The sequence below is a fragment of the Haliotis asinina genome, chromosome 4 (assembly GCF_037392515.1).
Source record: "Haliotis asinina isolate JCU_RB_2024 chromosome 4, JCU_Hal_asi_v2, whole genome shotgun sequence".
Classification (NCBI taxonomy): domain Eukaryota; kingdom Metazoa; phylum Mollusca; class Gastropoda; order Lepetellida; family Haliotidae; genus Haliotis; species Haliotis asinina.
This window is the reverse complement of record NC_090283.1, coordinates 64,333,869-64,341,524: the sequence shown is the minus strand read 5'-3', so window position 1 is coordinate 64,341,524 and position 7,656 is coordinate 64,333,869.

Genomic DNA, 7,656 nt, shown 5'->3' with positions numbered 1-7,656 from the left:
GTTGGTTTACTTCTTTTTCGTACAGACATAAATAGTTTTATGAGGCTAGTGAAAGTCAAGCCGGGCCAGACTACCTTGAGAATTTTCAAGGAGGCCATTTCGTAAATCCATCACTCTCTCCGACTTGCTTAGTTATAATACACTTTTATATCATGCACGAGTATGGTCAGAAAGCCATGGTGATAATATTAACAGCTTAATGATGAAGTATGTGTCTTGTCGACATTGTCTTCATCTCATCTAGTATTGCAATGTCATGCTTAGTTTCTTCATCCAAATGTCGAGCTAGAGAATTACTTTGTAAGCTAACAACTTCCAGGCACAGCTGGTGAGGAAAATTTGGAAAATGTTTCGACACAAAGCGTATGGTATGGTTTTGGCTGAGTACAGAACATAATCACAGTAAAACCTTGCTGAGAAAAAATGAAGGACCTGGAACAACATCGTATTCGCAGTAACCAACAGTGACTTGCTTGACACTTTTCAATTACAGACATCACGTTCGTTATATTGACTTGAGACAATATAACAAAACTAACAGTCATGGTGTTTACAAATTGTATTCATGCTTAACTTTGACTTTGCCGCAGTTTAATCACAGAAGCATGCCTTTCTTTCATATACGTATGTCTCAATGAATAGTCACGAGGTTTCCGAGGTGCATTTCAACGTATTTAACCTTAATTTGCAACCCCTACGTCCTATAACAGACGTATATTTGACCTGCACAGAAATTGCCTTTAAATTGGTTATCTGATCATGAATTTGCTTCTAGAAATTACGGTCCCAAATTTTGCCTCTAGAATTTGCATTACGTGATCTTGCATCACGAAATTATGTTCCATGATTTGGCATTCAACCCACTTCTGGCTAACAGATCTTTGTTTGTTTGCTGGCTTGTCAAGCCCACTGTCGAACAGCATATAACGAATTTCTGTTATAAGGCACTCAGATTAGAGCTCATTTTAACGTTTCCCTAAACGAAAGACAATCACCTATCTAAGGGTAGCAGATGCTTCTCTCTCGATAACATCGCTATCATAATAGTGTGGTTTTATGCCGCATTCAGTAATATTCTCTAATATCAGTGCTAGAACATATAAAGACGGCAGTCCATAGTTTTAGCTTTAGCTTCTCAAATCTTGGTTTATTTATTTAAATATTTTCTTTTTGTTTGTTCGTTCGTTTGTTTGTTTGTTTGTTTGTTTGTTTTGGTTAGGGTTTTTTCTTCTTTTTTATACATATTTGTTTTTGTTGTTGTTTCAATCTGGGACGTTACGGAGAAATATCACAGTGCATCACTGTATCTAATTACTCATGAACACTGTCAGTCCACCGGTACTCGTTAGAGAAAACACTCCCGGTTAAACAAGGTGCACACCCATGATTGATGGAGGTTCAAGATGTAACAGACACGAAATCTTAATGTATTTGATAAGGCTGATATAGCTGTGCTTTGTTCGTTACGGTTGCATTGTTTCACCTGCTGTTTTCAACATTATAACGTTTTAATGGCGCTTACAATTCTTGAAGATTTTGGCGCTAATAATTCTGGGTGGTATTACCCTACTTGACCAGGAAGTTCCTTGACCAGGTAATTCCTTGACCGAGTAGTTATGTGATCAAGTAGTCCCTGACTGGACAGTTCCTTGGCCAGGTAGTTCCTTGATCAGGTAGACCCTTGACCAGGTAGTTTTTGACTAGGTAGTTCCTTGATCAATAGTTCCTTGACCAGGTAGCTCTTTGACTAGGTAGTTCCTTGATCAATAGTTCCTTGACCAGGTGGTTCCTTGACAAGGTACTTCAAACAGCAAAGACGGATGAAGCATCTTATTTCACGCATTATTCAACACACATGTACCAAAGAAACATCATTGTTATAAAAGGTTGGAAATCTGTGTTGAGATTAAAATTATCCACAAGATGAACCATGAAAAAAATCTACGTTTTGGCATGTTTCCTTTACTCATAATTGGTTTGGTTGCTATGTAACGTTGCACTGATTAATCCAATGATTAACATCATGAGTATTGATCTACGCAATTGGGAAACGATGACATGTATGAAACAAGTCAGCAAGTCTGACCACTATCGCGTTAGTGGCTCTTACGATATGTATGGGTTACAGAAGAGTAATTCTACCACGGATCTTCATGGGTCGCTTAACATGGCAACCAACACCCGCGTCTCCAGAAAGACATTTGTTTGCTTTGCAGTATGACTCTACTGATCACTACTTCCGAAAGAAGATACCGTTGTGTTTATTTTGTAATACCTCTGTGTCCTTTGTCTTATACAAAGGTTAACCGTTTACGACGGTATTGTAAACAAGTCCAGACATTACAACCCCACAAGCCTTTCGCCGTCACCATGTGTTTTACTTACAGACACGATCAAAGATGTTTTCATCTAGCAAACAGGCCGAACTGGTTTCTGAGTTATATTCTACTTATAGCGAGGGATTGCGTGCGTCAAACTTACATATCATGATTAATTAGTTTCGTACAAAATAACTTACTTTAATTGTGCCATGAGAGAGGTTATCTGCTTACTATTCAGAGTTCAAAGCTTAGTAGCTTGCTTTCATCTATGTTCTTAGTAAACTACTGTTATGCTTGCTCCTTGGTCAAAAGGTGACATGAGTGTCCATAACACTTAAAACTTTAATCTTCTAGAACCAAGACATGTCTTTTGCGCGTTGTCTTTCACGGGAGACAGCTCTCGAATATATAAAAGTGTTACAGTGAATTGAAACGAAACTGAATCACTAATGTGACAACAACCAGCCTGTAGATGGGGGCGATATCTCTATGGTGACTGATCCCTGTGACGTCAGTCGCTAAACTGAAAATATCGCACAAAAATATATTTAAAATTAATCAAAAGAAGACCAGCGCACAGAAATACATTTAAAATTAATCAAAAGAAGACCAGCGACGCAACCAACTAACACTGGCCAATCTACAATCGACAATTTTACGTATTAAATTTCAAAGTGTTAAATGTATTCTTTATTTTGCAACATTGAGCAAATTTGTATCATTTGTCAGTAAAATAGAAAAAACGTAAAACGAGCAAGTCACCATAGATTTTCATGTGAAACTTCACCTTAACATAAACTTTGTGAACGGATAAAATTATACTTTACAAAATTTAACTCTGTAAACATACAGAGCTAAACTTTGAACTTGACATACCGTGAAACTTCAAGAAGACATGAATTTAACTTAAATCATTAAATTTGCAGTATAGCGTACGTACACATTCTAACTGTCCACTGACGAGCGAATGCTAGAATTCTACTAGATGAGTACAGATGCTTCTCATCTCCCGATCGACCCCTCTAATTTTATTGCTGACTTGAAGCATACCGCCTCGTCATATAAAATGTTTATCGTTTACTCAGTCGCTGCCACATGTACAAAAAAGAATTACAATAAATGAGAAGGAAGAATATTATTTTGATAATTTTGTGTTTTTTTTCCAGTAGATGTGAACATCATCTATGTACACGTGAATAGTGCTTTTGTAGATGTCAGATTCACAAGTACATGTTAATAATGTCTTCGTAGATGTAAGCATTATCCAAGTACCTGTGAATAATGCCTTCGTAGATGTAAGTATTATATATGAGGACGGTTCTTTTCTAATAAGGCTTTCAATACACCACCAAAAGTACCCACTAAAGGCGAGGACTACGTCAAGAAGATATTTGATAATTGGAACCTTATATAGTTTCACTGAAGACAGGCGGTGAACAAATCACGGTTCACGGAAACAAATATCCAGCTAGAGCCTGAACGCTGAGGGGCGGTGGGATAGCCTAGCGGTTAAAGCGTTCGCTCGTCTCGCCCAAGACTCGGGTTCGATTCCCTACATGGGTACAATCCCTGAAGCCTATTTCTGGTGTCCCCTACCGGGCTAATGCTGGAAAATTGCAAGCGGCGTAAAATATACTCATTCACTGAACGTTGAAACTCGAGTTGAGACTCTCCAGTTAACCGTTAAATTCACAGTGTCTTCCAGACAGTTCGGATCCTTGCAGAACCATTGCCTTCCACCTTAACTGACACACTCCACATGCACGTAGCAACATGGTACCCAGAAAGCTGATCCCATTCACTTTTTAAGCACTTTGCATATGAAACCTGGATGCGATATGGTGCCATCACGCTGAGCCAAAGTCAATTTCAGCAATGGAAGCCTTGGCTTCGCTCCAACCCACATGCAAGCAGTTGTCGTTGATAACAGTCTGTCTGGGACAGAAATGGCGGCCGTCATGATTGCTGTTCTGCAATATCATTAGAACACCATTAGAAAATACAGTGTCACTGAAGAATATCAAGTGGATTAACAAGTTTTTCGTGCTGCAGAAGACTTGCACTAGAAACAGTCTTCAGCAACAAGAGCTTGTTGTAAGAGGCGTATAAATGGATCGGGGGATCAGATTCGCTGACTTGATTGATGCCTGTCTTCGTCTCACTATCGCTATTGTCGATGCACATGGTGTCACTCAATGGAATATGTGCAGACAGCTGATATATTTCCACAAATACACATGTCAATAACTAAGTCGAAACGTTAAAGCAACGTTGTACCAGGGTATTCTTCCTAATTTCTATAATTTGTTTCTGTTTTAGCTTCCTCTCCGATATACAGGGGGTAAACCAGGATACGATAACTTCAGTCTTCCAAAGGTCAAGGAGACCGGAAGTGGTAAAACAGCTACCGGAAAAGGGACTCATTCTGATACAGCAAGTCTACTGTCTCGTAGTTCGGGAGCTTCCGCCAGGTCCGAGCGAAGGGCAGCCAAGAGACTCGGATTGATCTTGTTGTTGTTAGCGCTAGCGCTTCTTCTAGCGGCTGGACTTGGGGTGTTAATGTATTATCTTCTCCTTGGCGGTAAGTGCCCCAAAACATAGTCTGTTCTAACGCCTCGATGAACCATAATGGACGCGAAAAGAGAAGTAAATTTACACGATAAATTTCTTGAGTGTTTTACAAGCATGAATCAAATCTGGATTGAAATTAATGACGTTGAAATTGGTGTTCTGTTACCATTAGTTGCCATAATGTCTTGAAAGCCGACTAACTGGTTTAGTTGATCTAAACTGCTAGCTGTCACGCGAAGGACTTTTCCTGGAACGACCTTTCCTAGACTTATATATCCTAGAAAGAAAATCTTCCTAGAACATTAGAATAGATATTATGTCAGTCGCTAATTAACACACTGCAGCGGGACATTAACAATAAACAAATTTAAATTAAATTGCAATTTGTACATTTTACAACTGATATAATTTTATAAATGTTGACTCATTACTTTTCTGTCTTTGCAGATTCTCCGGATACATGGCGCCGTAAGTAATGTCCATGAGGTCCATTATGCAATGAGGATGCTTGATGTAACTGACAGACAGTGAAATGGGGATGCTTGATGTAACTGACAGACAGTGAAATGAGGATGCTTGATGTAACTGACAGACAGTGAAATGAGGATGCTTGATGTAACTGACAGACAGTGAAATGAGGATGCTTGATGTAACTGACAGACAGTGAAATGGGGATGCTTGATGTAACTGACAGACAGTGAAATGAGGATGCTTGATGTAACTGACAGACAGTGAAATGAGGATGCTTGATGTAACTGACAGACAGTGAAATGAGGATGCTTGATGTAACTGACAGACAGTGAAATGAGGATGCTTGATGTAATTGACAGACAGTGAAATGAGGATGCTTGATGTAACTGACAGACAGTGAAATGAGGATGCTTGATGTAACTGACAGACAGTGAAATGAGGATGCTTGATGTAACTGACAGACAGTGAAATGAGGATGCTTGATGTAATTGACAGTCAGTGAAATGTACATGCTTGATGTAACTGACACTGCATACATCATTGTTCGACGTCCAGTCACTTCTTTCTGTCTTCAGATCGAACTCTAGTGGACGGTTCCGTCCGCATCCTGAACGAGACCTACTCCCCCGCCATGTCCAACAACACCTCCCCGGCATTCAGACGGATAGCAGATCCGTTCTGCGAGGAGGTATGTCGTTGTTTACAGGTGATAACCACGTGCATGTATACACTAGGGATGAAGATTGCATTGGTTGTTAGCACTGCAACAGAACTGTAATTGTTAATGGCACTACCTCGACACGACTGAACTAATGGAACATATACAGTAGTGAGTGAGTGAGTGAGAGAGTGAGTAAGTGAGTGAGTGAGTAAATGAGTGAGTGAGTGAGATTAGTTTTCCGCCGCACTCAGCAATATTCCAGCTACATGGCGGTGGTCTGTAAATAATCGAGTCTGGACCAGAGAATCCAGTGATCAACAGCTTGAGCATCGATATTCTCAAATGGGAATGCATGTGTTGCAGAAGGCCTATTATACCCGTAACCTTCACGGGTCTGTGTTGAACCTACAACACTAAGGATAACAGAACACAGATCATGTAAGGTTATTTTGATGACTCTAAAACTTTGTCGTTATAGAACTGTAACAATTATACATCTATTGTAAACATAATGTAAAACCTAATAACCTCTTTAAGTCAAATGTACACCAAGTACCAGTGTGTGAGGATCGTTAACAACGTATTTGTGATATCAATAAGCATATCTAAAAAACCTTCCCTTGCTGAGTTAAATGTACACATTTAAAATGTATTTTAACAGTTGTTAACGCCGTTACGATGCTTTGCCTCAGAGCTCTCTGTTACAACACATTGTGACAGCTTATAATTTGTTCTCGACAACTGATCAAACCCTTGAGGCGCGCTTCCACAAGACCTCTCTCTGCATCATATTTTTGTGGACATGGAATCAGTGATTGTGCCGGATATGTCTCTCAATCCATAAACAGCATATTTAGAAAAGATACTACTTTCCTAGCCACATGAAGCCAGTAAACAGATCGAACCACATCACACGACAAAGGTCGTAAATTACATTAACCTCACCTATAAGGAACTCTACCCTAAGGAGCGTACACAATAACAGACGCTGAATATAGACACGGGCGTAGACTGGACGTTCAGGGGCAAATGTAAATCGGTACCAGCGGATGTGAAACCAGGACAGGCACGCACTGCCAATTATGAAACGCTATCAGGTGCTTACAAATCACCCGAGGTCGTGTTGATGAGAGTTTGCAACCTGCAGTGAACGTTGACATGGACAGTACCAGGACTGTAACACGCCTGTAACACGACTGTAACACGCCGGTCATATGTAGGTGTGCGTACTTATGTATAGAAAATATCGCCATATATAACCTGATGATCTTTTACAGGCGGAACCTATTTTGGTTCTGTGGTGACTTCTTTTAGGCAGTTTTGCTTCTGAAAGCGAAGTACCATGGGCGGTGTTACTTTTACAGATCATTAGTTCTACGTGTCCCCAGCGTGTCAAATACAATTTGATCATTATGGTGCGTTTTTTTTAAATTACATATGCTTTTATTGATGGATTAGGTTAAATAGACGATCAAATAAAGACCATGTCGATATATTATTATATCATTGCATATTTATTTCCGAACCTACAAATATTCGAACTAAAATTACTCAGTCTGTAAAGTACAGAATCTGAATAATCCAGTGACTGACATTATGAACATCGATCACAACAATTAGGATGCAATGCGA